The sequence below is a fragment of the Agelaius tricolor genome, unplaced genomic scaffold (genome assembly GCF_023055355.1).
Source record: "Agelaius tricolor isolate 1412-34295 unplaced genomic scaffold, bAgeTri1.0.p SCAF_5, whole genome shotgun sequence".
NCBI lineage: Eukaryota > Metazoa > Chordata > Aves > Passeriformes > Icteridae > Agelaius > Agelaius tricolor.
Genome location: NW_027269265.1, coordinates 10,562,006 through 10,580,244, shown reverse-complemented (window position 1 = coordinate 10,580,244; position 18,239 = coordinate 10,562,006).

The window sequence follows — 18,239 nt, the reverse complement described above, 5'->3', positions numbered from 1 at the left end:
AGTGGGATGGCAGAACCTCCTTCCCAAAAGGAACTGGGGCACATGGGCTGCAAGTCTGGCATCTCCCAGGAAGGTTTCACTTGCTGCTCCATCACCTGCCTCCTGCTTGGGTCAAAAGCCAGTACTGGGGACCAAACAGGCAGGAGCACCAGGAAGGAAGGATGTTTTGGGAATAGGGAAGAACAGAGGTAAGTGGGTTTGAGCGTGGCTCTAGCAAAATCACGCTCTCCCATGCTGTAGATTGAAATCCACAAGAGTAATTGCTGCCTTCCGGCATGACTTAGAAGAGGATGTGGCCACCCCAGCACGCTGATATACTTGAAACACAAAATAGCTTTCCTGTGGCCACAATAATAGATGGCAGCTAATGTCAGGGGATTTAAAGAATTACTCATCAATGCAGGAAACATGGATTTCCACCCTAGCAAAGAAACAAATCCCTAGTAATGGGAAGAGAGGTGAATCCCACTTCCTAGGGGGAAAGAGGAAATGCAATGGAGCAGACACACCCATTAGGCTGTTCAGGGGCATGTTACAGAGGAAAAGTTAACTGTGTTTTTTTAAAGCAGTATGAAGTTTTTAAGGTTACTGTGAACTGAATGTTCACATCTGCTGGGCACCATTTCTCCTTGCTACCAGGGGCTTTATCCTCCTGAAATGAGGTTTTTAAAACCTTCTTGAACAGACAAGCTTGGGGGCTTCCCTACAGAGACATTTTTCATCTCTTCTCTGGGTCTTCTCCTCAGGTATTCAGCTCCTTCTTTCAGCTCTCCACAAGTCTCCTGATGTCTCCCAGCACTACCCAATGAGGTCCTGGGACCACATTTTCCCAGTTCTCTCAACCTTCCAGCAGATGGGACACACCAGGGGAAATTATGTACCAGCGCCCAGAAAAACCATCATTTGAGGTCAAGGAATTCAGTGCTATTTATCCAAGTAGTTTTTATCCAAATAGGACAGAGCACTTGAGCTGTAATAACTCTCATAATGGACTAATAAAAGAGGAAATCTCATTATTTAGCAGAAAAGCTGAGCTCTCAAAAGCACTCCTCTCAAATGGGAGGTGATTATAACAAGTCCTTAGGTAGAACAATATTGGTCCTGGAGTCTTCAAGAGATTTTGAGCCCTATCCCAAAGGCATGAGGCCAACCCCCAAGTCCCAATGGCAAGAGCAGTGTAACTGAGAGCTCAATCAAGTGCACAGTTTAGGATGAAGTTAACAGTGCTATGTCCTAGTTAACAGAGGGCTGTTTCTGCTCCTTGGTTTCATTGCAGCCCCCTTTACTCTACACCAAGGCTGTAAGAAGTGGTGAAAACCACCTGATCTGTGGAACAGGGACTGTCATCTTCATGCTGCCGCACAGCAGATCCCTTGTCTCAGCCCAGGTCCCATCCCCAACTTCAATCATTTTGACATAGCCCCTTCACAATCTGCAAGGGACTACACAGAACCAAAAACCTCGTCTGAAGCTACCCACTCCCCCTGCCAGAGGTATTTCCAATGCCCCAAGAGAGGCATTCAGCCCAGCAGGATCCTGGCAGCCACCTGCTTGTGACAACGTTGTGCTAGACCACAATCATGGACCACACCAGCTTTGAGGTAAGTGGGTGTGAAGGGAATGTCACCTGAAGAGGTCACACTGCATTCAGGGGTGTCATTGCTGTCCTGCCTGGACATGGGTGGTTTGCAAAAAGCAGCTCTGAGCAGCATTGTGTCCCTCCACCAGGATGCAAAAAGACCCCTCCTAAGATTTACTGGAAAAGAGTTACTGAAAAAGGAGAGGAAACTCTTGCACATGCTGTGTGAGCTAGACCTGCTGCTGGAGCAGCCTTGGCAGCTTGAGAAGATATCACAGGTGAGATCCTCACGTTAGTCCAGGAGCTGGCAAAAAAACCCCAGCATGAGGAGTAATCCAAATCACCTTAGCTGTATGTCAGTAAGGGAAACAGAGGAGGCTGCAGAAGCAGAGACTGAGGTGGGAGTGCAGCCTTCAAGTGTCTGCCATGCCTCTGGCCATGTTCAAAAATCTTCTGTAAGTCTTTGTTTAACTGTCCAGCTCAGCATCCCATTCAGGTCCATTAAAAATATCACTAAGACTAAAGTATTACTGTGGAATGCATGAACTGCCCAAGCTCCCATTTTTGTTTGATTTGATTTCTCTATGAAGCTTCTCTCAAAGGGCTCAGATTGCATTTACTTGGGGAACATTTTGTCAGATCAGCACGTACAGCATGAAATCAATAGCAGCTTTTGAAGAAAGACCAGATTCATGCATTGTCCAGAACAACCTCTTCAGCCAACTTTTCTTGGGTGGAAACCACACTTAAGAAAAGGACAAGTTCTACCTTCCACCTCCCTCAAAACCCTCCCTTCAATGTTCCCTGTAGACCACAGGCAGAACCCCATCTCTTCATGTAACATTATCTTTGTATAAAAGCCTATTTCTGTACAAAATAACACTGTGTCTATCCAGATATGATGTTATTCTTTCCACTATCTCGTATGAACAACTCTGTACTGCAAACTTCAGCTTATTATTCAAAATTATGAATTGCCCATTTTCATACAGTTCAATATCGCTTGAATTGAAAAGCAAATTCTTGCTTTCAATAGTACATGAGCAATGCTTCCATGTTAATGTGCAAATTATCATGAAGAGAATCAACACACAGCAGATTTTGGCAATCTGTTTACCTCTCTATACACAGAAATATCCTCTGTAGGGATGCTCTCCTGTTAGAAATGGAGGCAATACAATCTATTGATTTTTGAGAGCAGAAAACTGGAGTTGTGAAAAACATAGATAAGTTCTTAGTCAAAGGCTCGTGCATCACTCATGCACACAGCGCCCCCACACATGCTACTGCCATACAACTGTCTTTCTTACAGACACTCTGTATCCAACCTTTTGCCCAGTTTCAGCCCTTCAAATAACAGCTTTCTGGAAATTCAGCACTTTTCCTGCACAGAAAGTGGGCTAATCAGGATATTTTGTTTGGCAACTCAAACTGTGAAGTCTGAGACCCAAGAGCTGTTTGTGCTGATGTGTGAAATCCCCTTTCTGTTCCCATGCTCTGCCACAGTGTGGCCTTAGATATCTGAGTCCCAGCATGGGTTTTGGTAGGATTCCTTCTGCTAACTTTCTCTGCAAGGAAAATATCAGAAAATTCAGGCCATAAGAGCTCACAGCTCAGAGTGTTGCAGGAGCTTTAACATATTATGACAGAAATGCAAACAACATACAGAAGACTTTTCTGTCCTGGCTAGGTCCATGAGCCATCAAGAACCTCAGTGGTCCTGATGTGCAGCTCATGCCTAATGTAAAAAATTACTCAAAACCCAGAAAACATGCTATCATCTTCCAATCTCTACTATCACTACTTGCAGTATTCAGGACTGGAATGGGCAGTCCTGAAATTCTGAATTCTCTGCATTCTGAAGCTTTTGCTGTACAAATGCATGCAGGGTATGCCCAAAAGGACAAGGTGGATGTCAGTCACTCAGAAGCTGAGGTGGCTGCTCTCTTGAGCCAGTGATGAGCTACGTGGTTGGTCTTTTAGGTGTTTCACCTGTGTGTCATTGGGGCAGCCTGTGAGGTCTGGTGCAAGAGGTGTTCTTTAGGACAGGCAGAGAAGTCACCAGGGCCAGGGGCAATGTCACCTTTCCTATCAGCAGAGCTGTTTGTCAGACAGCTGCTGCAGGAGGGAAGTCTCTGCCTAAGTGTGTAAGATGGGAAACAACCAGCACTGCAATCAAGTGGTTGTCCATCTCCTTACTAAGGAGGGAACTGGAAGAGTTCCCAGGAGAAAGGTGATACATGTCTGGACATCCTGGGAGGATGTCCCAGGAGGATGGCTGTGCTGAGGAAGGGAAGGGTGACCCGGCATCAGCACCAGGAAGGGAACTCAGAGCTGGTCTCTGAGCAAAGCTCTTTAAATACTGCCTCTGTCAGAGGTTCCTGATGGGCACAAACTACAGCATAGGAGCAGGAAGAGGCAGGAAGCCTCTCTGGTAGAACATTCATGCAGGTTGTGACTCAGGTGAGCCTTTTGTACCTTCATTTCCATCTCTCATTGAGTACAAGCCATGGAGCTCTCAGGTGCAAGAACAGATTATGAACACCTGGCTGTGCTTGTGCTGACTTTCACCTGGTTTGGGTGACTGCAGCATGAGGTGACTGGGTAGCAATGGGCCATCCCAAACAGACCATGGCATGCCATCTCCAAAGACACAAAAAACCACACCCAGGGGCTGAAGCACTGTAACACAGAGACCCAGCTCCCCCAGATACTCCTAGCCAAGGGCATGACACATGAGGTCAGCAAAGATATCTCCTGGGTGTCTGGGTGTGGGTCTCCAGTACACGAGCTGGGGAAAGTGTCCAGGAGAGCACAGGCAGAGGCACAGGAGGGACATCAGAACAGTGAGGGAAAGCCAGGGAGACACAGTGTGCAAGGTCAGATGCTGAGCAGCCAGGATGTGTGGGTATATCTATATTTGGCAGCGATGCAATCAGCTGGAAGCGTTCACTCTTTCCCTTGAACCGTAGGCAAGGCAATGGCTGCCAGAGCTCACATGAGCACCAGCAGTGACAGATGATATGTTGTCAATGCTCAGACCATCTGACCCTCCTGTGTTTCTGTTCTCTTTAATGCATTTTCATTTCTCTTGGAAAAACACAAGTGGATAATGGGTTATTTCCCTCCCCTGTATAGTACCAAGCATGGCAAGAAATGGTGTTGTGTATCCACAATGTGAGGCAGAGGTTTCTTTTTCCAAAAAAGATTTCTTCATCAACCTGCAAAGCTCCAGTGCTGTGAGCCACAGCTGTGCTGCACACAGAAGCCAGTCTGAGGCCAGAATTCTATTGAGGGTGAAGATTCAGGTAACAGTGTGTGACAAGCCAAAACTGAGCTACATAGGAGGAGAGCATGGAGCAAGGAATGCCCTACCCAGCCCTCCACTGCCCCTCTGCCACAGGAACCACAGCCCGGCAGATGCAGCTTCACCAATCTGTAAGTGATCAGTCCCACAAACAGCATCTCATCCTAAACTCAGCCCTGCCTTCAGTCACAGCATCCAGAAAACAGAGGCCCTTCTTGAGCTGCTTGGCCAGAGCTCTTTCCTAGCCCTAATTTTAGCTGCCATCTACCCAGATCAGAGCATTTTCCTTAAAGCAGAGGCATGTGTTTCTCAGCATAGGGCTGCTCTCCCATCTGTCCTTCATGCAGTTGAATTAAAATAATGCCACTAATGAAGGTCATCAAGTGTAGGGGGATACAAAATAAGAAAATAAAGATAGTGTAGAAAGTAATCTTACCCCTAAGGAGTTGCAGCTGGGCCAATTATCAAAGATGAGGAACAGGCCTGACTTTAACAGGCCACAGCTGTAACCAATGAGAAGAAGAATGTTACGTAAGAGTGGGGTGGCTGGGTGAGAAGGGCACTGGAGTCACTTGGCTGCTTTCTGAAGAAGAAAGAGTCAGTGCTCTGAGGAGATGCCCACAAGAAACACCAAGAAGGTGTGAAATTTTGGCAATAAGGAGACAACAGTATGGACCCCCTGCAATAAGATGACAACAATCAAGCATCACTTATCAGCTCTTATAGCCAGACCAAGCTCTAAACGCTGCACATGATGAAGATCAGTTGAGGGGGGAGCAGGAAGGAGATGACCACAGAACCAGAGAGTGTTCACGTGCACTGCACAATGCTGGGGCAGAAATGTCCCTGACTTACACCAAACCAGAAATATGCTGAGCTGTGTCTGCTGGGGTCCCAAGGAACCCCTCCCAGTGGGCATTGATCCTGCTGGCACAGGATCAGCTGATGGACTGGAGATCATGGGGTCAGCAGCCTCCATCTCCCCATGGGGTCCTGATGGATGTTTCTACCTCGCTTACTTCTGACAACAGCCCACCTAAGCCAAGAAGAAAAGGGAAACAGAGGAATGAACTGTGTTTGTGCAGCATGAGGAGCTTGGAGAGTGCCCTGTTTTGGTCTGGAGCTCACTGCAAGAAGAAGTGAGCGCCAAGTTGCCTCTTGAAGCCAGTGTCAGGGACATGCAGTGTTGGTCCCAGAGGGGACCTGATAGCTCTGGAAAGCAACTGAACTTTCTAATTTATCACGTGGAGGACACAGCTAATTCATCAGTGGTGTGACCTTTTGAAATCCCCAATATGGCTGCTCAGCTGTGAGGAGGAGGAAACCTCTGCAGTCAGAGCCCAGGTAGCAATTGCACATTTGGCCAAAAATCTCCTCCTAAGAGCTACCTTAGAGAGATCATGATGGACAAAGAAAGCTCAGAGGTGCATAGGGAGCCCATGGCAGCTGAACATCCGTTAGACCAGCAGCTGTACAATTGCTGTCCTCAGCCTCCTTGGCACTGTGGGCGCTGTGTTTACCCTGCAGAGAACCAGGACAGATGGCAGTTTCATCAGCCCAGGAATGCACATGCCCTCTCAGCCCCTGTCTCATGTTTCCTCTGCTCTCTCACTTTCCTGCCCAACACACTCCCCAGCCTGTATCTCTGTGGGGAAGAGGCCATTTTGGTCCCCAGCCAAGCAGAGCTGTCCAGTGTCTCTGAGCAGTACACACATATATCATCATGTCCTGGTCCAGCTGACATCACAATGTGTGTCCACTAGGTCAGCCCACATCAAGCCAAAAGTAAGGACATCAGCATTATTTTTATTGGCTTTTCTCCACACAGTTGAATTGTGTTTGCTTCACTTTGAGTTTGTTTGTTTTAACTTATCCCTCATTTCAAGAAAACACTGGCAAAAGAACTTCAAGCAATCTCAAGTCTCCTTACCAGTGGCTGGGGAAACCAGATGCAAACAGCCCGTATAGTTCAGTCTAAAACTTGCAAGTTGGCTCAATATAATACAATCCATATTTCTATATCTATACTTGGTTTTAGCTACACAAGTGATTTTGAGTAATTTTTTTCTGCATAGATTTAGCACATAGATAATCTGGACAGGACTAGCCTTAAAAATCTTTGCTACAAAATGCTGCCTGCTTTATATCTCCAGGGCAAAGCATTTGCCTGGTACCACTGAAACATGCTTCAACTGCCAATATAAATGGAATCAAGCCAAGCCAAAAAATTCTTCAAGAAGTGGACCACACTTTTTTGCAGACCAGATGCACAGCAATAGGCCTGCAGAAATTACACTCTGCTCCCACCAACTCAAACCCCACTGCTGTTTCAGTGGGAGAAGAGGTTCTTGTCCTCATCCCTCCTTGGACCAACTATCTGTTTCAATGGTCCCTTGTGCCCAGGATCAGAGCTCAGTGAAAAGTGCTTATTCTGTCTGTGCACTGGGAAAAGGAGCTGTTCTGCATTTCACAGAGCAGGAATGAAACACATGTGGGCTGCCTTAGGACCAGTCATGGTCTCACAGCTGGTTTTTGAGCCCTGCCCAAAGGTCCCTGGGCACTCTTTGGCCACCAGACCAGCTTAGATTTTCAATCAGGCTAAGGCAACAAGTTTGGAAATGGAGCACACTCTCCCACCACCCTCCCTTCTGATATCTACTGTGCAACACCTGGGGCATTGAGATATAAAAGGCACCAGCAAGGAGACGTAAGATGTGACTTGGAAAGTCCCAGCACTGCATGTTGCTGGGGCCTGGACAGGGCAGGGAGCATCCCTGCAGGAATTCTGAGTCTCACATTCCTTCCCTGACCACCATGAATGGCTGGGTTTTGTTTGCTTTTTTCTTCAACTGTTGCAAAACTGATGTGGCAGGGACAGCAGTGTAAATGAGGAACAGACAGCTCATGAATAGTGCCAAGCACTGTAATCACACTTCATGGATGGTTTCAGTTGTTCTGGAGCATAGCCCTTCCAGGACTCTCAGCAGACTATGCTGTTACCATACACTGCCACCATTCCTGTTCATCCCCTCTCCTCCCAGCACCTCTATCATCATCCCTGACCAGATGCATGATGGGATCTGTGTGAAAAATGAAGAGTCAACCTGGAAGAGCCATTCCTGCTCCAGCATGATGAAACACACCTCACCACCCTTGCAGAAGGACCTAGAGATAATATTTGCCTTCTGCTCTTGCTGGCCCACATGCCTCTGGTGCCAGTCTTCACCTTTAAAAACAGTCATATTCAGGGAATAACAGAAATGATGGACACAGGAATCAGAGAGGATGTAAAGATCCTGCAATATCTTGTTGGTGCAGCAAGACCACAGCTCTGCCACAACAGATCACTTCCCCCCTACTTTCCCTGTTGCTCAGTGAATAACTCCAATTTTTCTCGTTTCACACGTTTCAGTTTCACTTTTCCATCTGAAAGTTTCCAGCCTCGAATAAAGTCAGTGAATTCTTACCACAGGATTTAACATAAAATTTTCCATTCTCCCTCACCATGTCTGTTCATGCTGCCAAGCTGCATCTCAATCAACACAGGTTAATTGGCCAGAAAATACAGGGCAACTATTTGTGCTGGGAAAAGACCAGGATATGGAAGGCTATTAGTCTGGACACTGTATTTTCCTACAGAGGGCTAGCTCTGGCAAGTCAATGCTTTGAGGCAGAATTTTCTTCCTGGAACTCCTTGGTGTATTCCAGAAAGGTGTTGGTCTTGCTGAAGGCTGGATATCACAGCCCTAGAGATTTTTACTTCATTTGTAAATTAGCTGTTGCAGGCTGGAACAAGCAAGTTTTTAACTACCTTACAGAAAGAAGGGATGTAGAAAGGTCATTGTGTCCTTGGCCAAGGAGAACATCACAGCCAAGCCAGCCTGGAGGAAACAACGAAATTTCATCCCATGCCCCAGGGCAGCTGTCCACCTCCACTCCTGCTCAGGGCCTCAGGACCCATATAAAGAAACTCTACAGCTTTGGAACTATTTTGTTTCTGGCAGCTCCTGGAAATCTGGCAATTTAAATCACTTTCTTATATTCAAAGTTGTCTGCATCTCACTCTGGAAGGCCTCCCTGGGACCCCTGGGCTTTGCACTGCTGTAAGCCAACAGCAGGGGCCAGCCCCACATGGGACACACCAAGAGAGGGTGACTGTCACATGAACAGCAGCCCCAAACATGTGCACTCTCTCCCACTCACAAATGGGTCATTTCCCCACCACAACAAAAAATACTGGTCTTACCATTAAGTAACCCCAGAAAATAATCTGTGTGTCATTTCCACAGACATGCTTACTCTCTGCCACAATGTTCCCCTCACATATTGATTTCTGAATTTGAAAAAAAGCATTTACAGAATCTAAAGCTGGGGACCCTCTCTGTACTCACAGCTTTAGCTTCAAAGTCTGTCTTCTTGAAACTGAGTGAACAACCTCCAGGATCATCTAAGAAGGAAGGAGGAATGCCATTGTCATGGGTGCTGTGGGTTCTCCCCATGAGCTGTCCTCCAGACCACATCTGGGACATCCCTGGTGGAAGGCAGCAGCCTCACCAGCAAGTCCCCATCTGCTGCTCTGTGATTCTCATGAAACAAAATTGAAAACACTGGGCATGGCAAGGAGGTAACCATCTGTCCTGAGATGCAAAACTCAAATGTAATGTGTGGAAGGACACAGAGACGGACTGTGATATGCTTGGACAGACAGGTGTCAAAGACTTAGAAAACCTGGCAGATCTGTCTCCTTTTGGAGCAGATTCAAGTGGGAAGGGCCTAAATCTGTTGGTGAGCCTTAGAGGAGCACAAAGCATCAGTATCCCCATTGCAGTGTGGCTCCATGCCCAGGAAGTGTCCTCCACTGGGGCAGGGACCAACCAGCTCCCTCCAGAGCAGGGTCTGCAGGTTGACAGGCACAGACCCTGCAGCAAGGGCAGCTCTTGGATGCCTTCAAATGACCTGGAAGACACTCACAGAGTCTGGGCCCCTGTGTCAGGTGTCACCAGCACCTGGCAGGCACCTTGCTGGCCTGTCTCATGGTGATTCACCAGGGAAGAACCAGCCCAGCTTGGCACCTCAGCCACCCCCAGGGGTTCTGTGGGGAGAGCAAGGGAGCACAGGGGAGAGGCTGTAGCCTGCTGAGGTTTCCAAAAGGCATTTGGAAAGTTCTTGCCATAGGCTTAGAGAGAAACTGGGGAGCTTAGAGAGAAACTGGGGAGTGAGAGGTTCTCATAAGGACAAGTAACAGAGCAAAGATGGGAAATACAGTGCAATTTTCATATTGGAGAGCTGCTCTCCTATGCAGGGTTGTGCTGGGATGTCTGCTGAAACCTGGGTAAGGTGGACAGGCAAGTGACAGCTGTTGCAGATGATACAAATGGCTCATAGCAGTAAAGGTGACCTTATGATGCTTAGCAAACAGGTGTTCAAGTGGCAGAGATTATGTAAAGGGAAACAAATTCTTGTTTTACATACAACACAGGGGAGCCAAATGAGACCCTGGACATTAGGTAACATTTCTAGCTCAGTAGAAATGTTACCTAATGCAAGGAAGAGAGAAGAAACCTCAAATTAAATGTGAGGAGTTACTAAGAGAGGGGGGGAAAAGTGAACAAATCTGGAGCAGAAAATCATGTCATAACAAAATCTCATGGCAGCCTCAGCTTGGAAATTGTGCCATTTGGGTCCCTTTGCTTTGAAGATGTGATAGCAGAGGAGAAAGTCCAGAGACACGGCAGAGCTTGTGCATGAGCAGGACAGGACTCCTCAGGCTGGAAAGGGGCCAGCTGAGGATGGGAGGCTGTGAAATACTGGAAGACTAAATAAGATGAAAAGAGGAAAACTATCTCTTCCCACACAAGAGGTTTCAGATGAAGACAGTAGGTGCATAACCCAAAACCAGAAAACTGAAGCTTTTTTTGCACAAGGTGTAATTAGGCTGCAGCATCTCCTGCTGCAGGATGCTGTGGTTACTAAAAGCTCAGCTGAAAGCAGGAAACAAACAGGGATGGAGAAGGGACAGAAGGAACAAAACAACATTGAGGGTTCTCAAATACAGACACTGCTCTGGCTCAGGAAATGTGTAAGCTGAAAAGTGTTGGGGTATGGGAGAGTGTAAGAGGGTGGATTGTGCCTCTCCCACCACTCCAGCTATCTCTGGGCACCCATTCTTGACACTGGCATGGAGAGGATGCTGGGCTCCCTGGCTTGAGCCACACTGCCATCCTGCACCCGCTCCCAGATGCCCAAAATGTTTCAGATTTGCAGATTAGGTCATTTGGCTCCATGCTATCTGAAATTTGTGTTTATTTTAATAATTTTGGTGTAGTGCCCAGAGATTCAAGAGAAGCAGGGAGTGACGCTGTGAAAGGTCACCCTCAGACATTGCCAAACCTCATTTTCAATTCCAAAAGCAGTGTAAGTCACATTGGTAAATCGGTCTTGCCATATTTCTTCACAAAAATTGTCTTCTGTTCTCTTTCTTTTTGTCACCCAGTAGAAAAACAAAACAAAGATGATGCTATGTTAAATATAGAAAATGTCTTTACAAGAGACCCTTTATAAATCCCATAAATTGCATTTATGAATTCCAGTCAACTTTACCTCATAAAAAATTCCCAAATCTTTTGCTCTGGACTTAATGGGAGCCTGGAGCTCTGCCTCATGTCCTTGTGTGCAGCTGGGACATGTGTTTATTCCTCAGTCATGTCAACAAGAACAAACATTCCAAGCAAGCACCACTTCTTGGTTCAATGACTTAGAAAGCAGGGCCTTGTGGGAAATTCCAGCCTTGCCACAGCCTCTTGGGAGGCCTTGCTTCCCAGGAAGCAATACAAAAATGTAGGTCCTTGATGCCAGCATGTCTCAGACTGGGAAGGACCATTCAGTGACACAAGGAAATTCCTGTCCTTCTATTCTGCTCTTATCTGGTCCCTGGTAGGAACTTTATCTGTCCCACATGGTGTGGCATGAGGAAAAAGACTCCTGCCTTTGAGGAGATGCAAACCCCTCTAGTCTATTATGTTTTCCTTCTCTTTGTTTGCCCTTTCTCTTAGTACAACAGGTCAATGTTACAAAATTACAGATGTGTCCTTCACCCCAGCCCTCTGCTCCATCCACCTCCCTGTTGCACCGTGCTTGGGAAGAAACTTGCCAAAAAGCCCACAGAGCCCTCACCTCGTGTTTATTTCCAGTCAGTGAAGTGATGCTCCATTCCACATAAATACTCACACAAGCTGTAAGTCAGTCTGGCCTGGCTGGGGGGCTCACAGGATGACACCACTGCTGGAAGGGGGCTCTGCAGGCTCCACTCCACCTTCTCATTCAAAACAGGACCACTGCCAACCCTAGCTCAGGTCATCCTGTGTCTTTGCCTAGACAAGGCTTGAACAACCTTTCGACAGCAAGTCTGCCACCTCTCTGGGCTGAATCTTCTCCTTGGGAAGAAGTTTTTCCTTGATGTTTAACCTGAACTTTCTGAACTGCCTGTGCCCATTTTGCCCTGGTGTGTCACCTGCTGATACTGAGAAAACTTTGACTGTCACCATCATAACCACCTTTCATGTGGGTTGCTGTCAAATTGGCCTTTATCTTCCCTTTTGCCAAGTTAAGTAAGCCCAACTTCTGCAACCTCTGTTCAGGGTCTAGACCCATCCTGCACCCTTTACTGACCACACATTCATTACTGGGACATTACTGGGACATGTCTCTCCTGCACACAGGCATGGAGTGGAGGCTTCAGTGGAGATCCTTCTGCCCAACAACAGTGCCTTCCCCAGGCCAGTGGCTGTGAGAGGACAGGCTACTGGCCTTGTGTCCAAGCCCCCTGGCATCATCTCCAAGCACAGCCCCGGGGGAGATGCTGGAGGTGCCAGCCCAGGCTGAGAACAGCCTTTGCTCTTGGTATTGAAGCCTCAACACATCAGAGGCACAGCAATGCTGCCCTGCCTGTGCTGGCACAGCCTGGCAGTCCCAGGAGAACCTGGCCAGCACAGGAATTGTCCCCAGCCCTTACTTATGGCCAGGAGAGAGGCACCCATCTGCATCCTCTCTGAGGTGAAAGGGAAGTTTCATCAGTGCTGAAAACATAGCAGCCCAGCATTGTGCAAATCATTTGAGGCTAACATAAACATCTCTGCTTTTATGAAAATATAAATCAGATGGCATCTAAATAAACCCAGAGTGCTGTTCCTCCAGAACAGTGTCATAAACACTGGTGCTGTTTCTCCAGGGCAGTGTTCTGTCATTTGTCCACCAATGGAAGAACTGGGATCTGGATTTTCCAAGCATATGACTCAGGCCACGCTCTGCCTTTGTTGGTAGCTGCAGCCTTGCTTTTGACACGGTGCTTAAAGCATGCTGAAATCTGAGCTTGTGTCATGTCTGGCAGCCTGGACAGTTTCAAAATCCTTGAGACACATGATTTACCAGAATCGCTTCTTTTCCTGCATCCTCACAGCCCTTCAATAAAGCCCCAGAATTCTGCTGGCATTGGAGAAGGACAGCCCGAAACAAACAGCTTAACCCCAGGGGTTTGGCAGCTCAGAGCCTGCTGAAGACCAGGACACAAATGAGCCAGAAACCAGCTTAGGTTTGCCTGCAGGGCCTTGCAGTGAGACAGGACAGACAAACCCCTGCACCTTCCCACAGCCGGGACACACCTGACAGAACACGGCAGGACATGCAGCACCAGCACTGCAGCTTTAGAATGGAAACTGAGGCACAGCATTGGTGTGTCACAGCTATGCCCAGGGCCATGTGCCTTACTGTCCCCAGGGATCCTGCAGACTTTTCAGCCTGAAGCTCAGCTGCAGGAGTGGTTTATCTGGAGTTCACCCATTCAGGATAGTTCCCATTCCCAAAAGAGCCCTGTGCTGGGCAGAACCTGTCAGCATTGGAGGTACCCATATGGGTGAGGCATGGCTGCCCTCAGCCTCTGTGCTACCCTCCTCCTCAGATCTCTTATATCCCCCAGGGTGACATTTTGGAGAGACCACACTTTCCTTCCAGTGTCCTCTGCTCTGCTGTTGTCCCCCTCACTCCTTCCAGAGAAGCTCAATTTAGGTGTACATTGGGGCTGCCCTGCTTCAGCTCTAAGGATGCCCCTTCTGAGCCTGAGCCTCCACAGTTACCCTGGGAAGTACTCCTCACCCCTGCACTGAGTACACAGGGCTCAGTGCTGGTTTTCTGATCCCCCCTCCTCAAGGGTGGGAGAAAGGATCCAGCTCTGGGCAGAGGAGAACAGGACCAGGTACAGGAAGACCAGAGAAATGTCAATTCTCAGGACAGAAGGAACAGGAAAAATGAAGTGAGGGCAGATTACAGACACAGATAAAACAGGGAAGACCCTGGGGCACGTTGGTCTAAGAGGAAAGAGGAATTTAGATGAGCAGGCAGCTCCTCAGAACATAATATTAAAGGCATGAAGAAACCTCCCAGTGCGGGAGGAGGATGTGCAGCATGTTGGGAATTCAGCTGAATCATAAATTCCTTAATCCCTTGAAGTTCAAGAAGGAATTACATGAAGAAAAACAAGCTATTCAGATTCCAGCAGATGAATGTAAAACCGTGGCACAGGCATCTGGGGAGCAACTGGAAAGCTGAAGCACAGATGTTGGTACTGAGGCATGAGCAACACCATGGGAACACAATTTTAAGTGCTCAGAGGTGCATCTGCTCCAGCAGCAGCCTTGGCTTAAGCAACCTCTGCCATCCCCCTCAGCACTTGCCCAGCCCCCAGAAGCTGCACTAGCCCAGGGGAGGTCACACATGCAAAGGGGGCTGCTTATGCCAATGATGCTGCCAAAAAGTAAATTAAATAGGATAATACTAACAAATTGTGTCCCCATTGCAGCCTAAATAAACCAGAGGCTTCCAGAGGTGGATTTCATCTACCCAACTTGTCCCAGCACAGTGTATTTGGAAAAGCCCTCCTGCAGCCATCCACCTCAATGGCCAAGAGGGAGGCAGCTCCCCTAGGCAAGAGCAAGCAGTGCTGATGTTCAAAGATGTTTCCTAGAAAAATACCAGTAGAATTATAGAGTTTTCAGCACGAGAATGATACCAAGACAATACACCAAGACTGTTTTAAATTAAATTTGTTCTGCCTAAATCTATTTGCTTTCCCTCCAGGGCAGAAGTTTCACTTCCCTGAAAGCAGAGCAGCTGTGGATTGCAGAATCATGGAATGGGTAATGTTGGAAGGCACCATGAGGGTCATCCAGTCCAATCTGCCTGCTCAAGCAGGACCTGGACCACGTCACTCATGGTACCTGGATTGGGTCCAGGCTCCTTTTAAAAACCAGTGCTTAGTCACCCTCACAGTAAGGAAGTTCTTGTTCATGGTCAGGTGGGATGGTTGGGACTGTTGACTTTAACAAGGTTTTTTACACTGTCACAAGTACGATTCATGTCAAAATGTGAGGGCTGACTGTGGCTTGGCACAGGTCTGGGAAGCACCACACCTCTGGGCATAGAGACCTTGGGCTGGGGGTCTGCTCTTGCAAAGCTCCTGGGGAGCAGACACAAAACTGGATAGAGATCCATGATCAGAGCAAAACTGCAGGGGGTATTGAGTGCAGGTCCACAGAAGCCTTGTCTGAGCCAGACTCATTAATGATTTGAATGCTGAAATGCAGAGAATGCTTACGAGAGATCCAGGAACTGCAAGCATGGTGACCAGGAATAGGAGACAAAATCTGATCTCAGAATTATCCAGGAAAATTAAAAAACCAATAGGATGCAGCTCAAACACAACAAGAACAGCATATGGCAATGCAACAGAAGTAAACAACTGTACAAACACAGGGAGGAAATTGCCCATTCAGTAATAACTCTGCAAAAATTCAAACACATTCTGCAGTAATGACAGGTCATGAACGGGCTGTGTCAGCACACTGCTGTGAAAAAGGAAGCCTCCAACTGGGAAATGCAAAAAGGAGGGACACCAGGACAACACAGAAAGAAACTCCCCTGCTTCAGCTGTTATTGCCAGAGCTTGGCTACTGTGCAATGTCTACTCTTGGCTTTCGAGTCCAAAAGGCAAAAGGCAGAATGATTGACAGACCAGAAATGTGATGTCTAAGAAAGCACTGAAGGAACCAACACAGAAAATTTAGAACCACATCAATTTAGAAAAGAAAGTAGGCCTAGACTACTTTAGCCTAGACTACTACAATGTTGGCCTTCAAAGAACTAAAAATTGCTTCCAGAAAGAAATGGGAAGTGGGAAAGGAAGGGAAGGGAAGGCAAGGCAAAGCAGGGCAGGCAAAGCAGGGCAGGCAAAGCAGGGCAGGCAAAGCAGTCTTCAGGAAAATTCAGCTCCACAATGGCTTTGATACCAGGCCCTGTCCTGTGATTGCAGTTTTTCCTGATCAGTCTCAGAAACCACTCACTCAACTCTTCCTCATATGTTAGGAATGCCCAAGGTTTGCTGGCAACTCCACATTCCTCCAGGGTCCTGTTTTTTAGGTAAGCTGTAGGGAAGATGGTGCCAGAGCTCTGCTCCTTGAGCCTCGGTCTGCCTCAGAGGGCATGGGCACTTGGCAGTGACTGCCACTTCTCATCCCTCCCTGAACCAAGTGTTGGGTATGCAGAGACATTTCCCACTGTGCCCACAGTAATCCCAGTCCATGTGGCTATCAGGCACTCTTGGGGAAAACATTTCAGGCATGACTATTTTTGATTATGATCCTGTGGCCTGAGCTCCCCCAGCCTGGGCTTGTTTGGTTTAAGAAGGAGCCAAGAAAGTGCTGCTGACAGGGCAGTTACCAACCACCATGCAGGACATGAAACAGCAGAAGGCTCATCTCCACTAGCCCAGGACAACCTCTATAAAGAAACCACCACAGGTCTGAGCTATGACACAGTACACCCTGTTCCTCATGGCATTCTCCCCTTGCAGCACAAACTCCTGCCCCAGGACTCTCTGGGACACCTGCTGTGCTCTGGGCACAGGCTGAGCCAGGGACAGCCAGGGACAGCCAGGACAGCTGCAGCAGCCCTGGCATGACCAGAGCCCATCGAGGCAGGGGACCTTGGCTGCAGGGCTTTCCCCATGGCAGGGATGGAGGCAAAGCAAGGATGGGCACAGCACTTTTGGCAGGGCTGACATCTCAGGGAAGAAAGACAAGTGAATGGGCGGGAATTTGTGGAAGACCGAAGTGTAAACACGACAGGAGAAGGAAGCTCCTCCCTGGCTGAGGGACCAGGGAGCCACCCCAGGGCCCAGCTGGTTGTTAGGACAGGACTCACGATGGTCCGAAGAGGAGGCAAATTTCTCTCCACAAGGAGTCCAGCTCCGCTGTGCTGAGTTTTTAAGCTGAAAGTCGGTGGGACAGGGCTCAGGAACATCAGCTACCAGCTGCCAAAGGGCGCTGGTCGGCCCTGGCGCAGGGCCGCGTTCGGAAGGAGAAACGCTGCCGTGCCAGCCCTGAGGGCCGTGCCCCGCTCCGCGGCCCCACGCGTGGGCTCGGCCGTTCCCGCAGGTTTTGCTCCCATCTAGCGGCGGATTCCGGCTCCACACGGCGCTCGGAGCCCGGAGGAGGCAGCCCGGGGTCCGCAGCTCGGCTCGGGCCGCGGCAGTCAGAGCCCCTCGGTGCCGAGCGGGCACAGGCAGGGCCGGGGCTGGGGCTGCCCTGAGCGTGGGCCCTGTGCCAGGGGACCCGCACGGCTACGGGGTCATCCCTCAGCCTGCGCCCTGAAGGGTTCTCCCCCCTCTCCCACAGTGGAAACTCATCTTTAACATCTACCCCAGGTTCTGCCCGAGCTGCAACACCTGGGCTTATCCTCCTCCCCTTTCCCGGACCCTCCTCTCCCTCCAAAGTTTGGACCATGCTGGATGAGACCCCAGCAGACATGGGCACAATGGGCCGTGGACCATGTGGCACCATCAGCAGGAGCCGCAGCAAGTGTCTGGGAATGAAAATCTGGATCTTTCTCAGCACTGAGCAGCCTGGAAGGAAATAAAATTACATCATTCCTCATAGCACAAGCCCATTTTGTTGGGCACAAAAGACCAGTGTGGAGAAGTTCAGAGGGTAGAATACAGTGAAGAAAAAAAAAAAAAACCAAAAACTAATACTCATGTGTGAACCAAGATAGGCTTTATAATTTTTCCAAAACCCTGCAAGGGTATACAATATAACAAACAGCTCCAGACAGTCTGCTGTTGCAAGTACTTTGTCCCAGCCCTGAAACACAGGGGTTTTCCCAACAGCTGCTTTAAACTCAGTCCATTTTTTTAAACTGCTGGCAGACTGGCACCACTTTTAGAACAGCCCATTGGGGCAATAGGCAATGGTCCCACACAGGCTGTGTGAGCCAAGCTGGACAGCACAGGCAACCACAGCCCCTGGA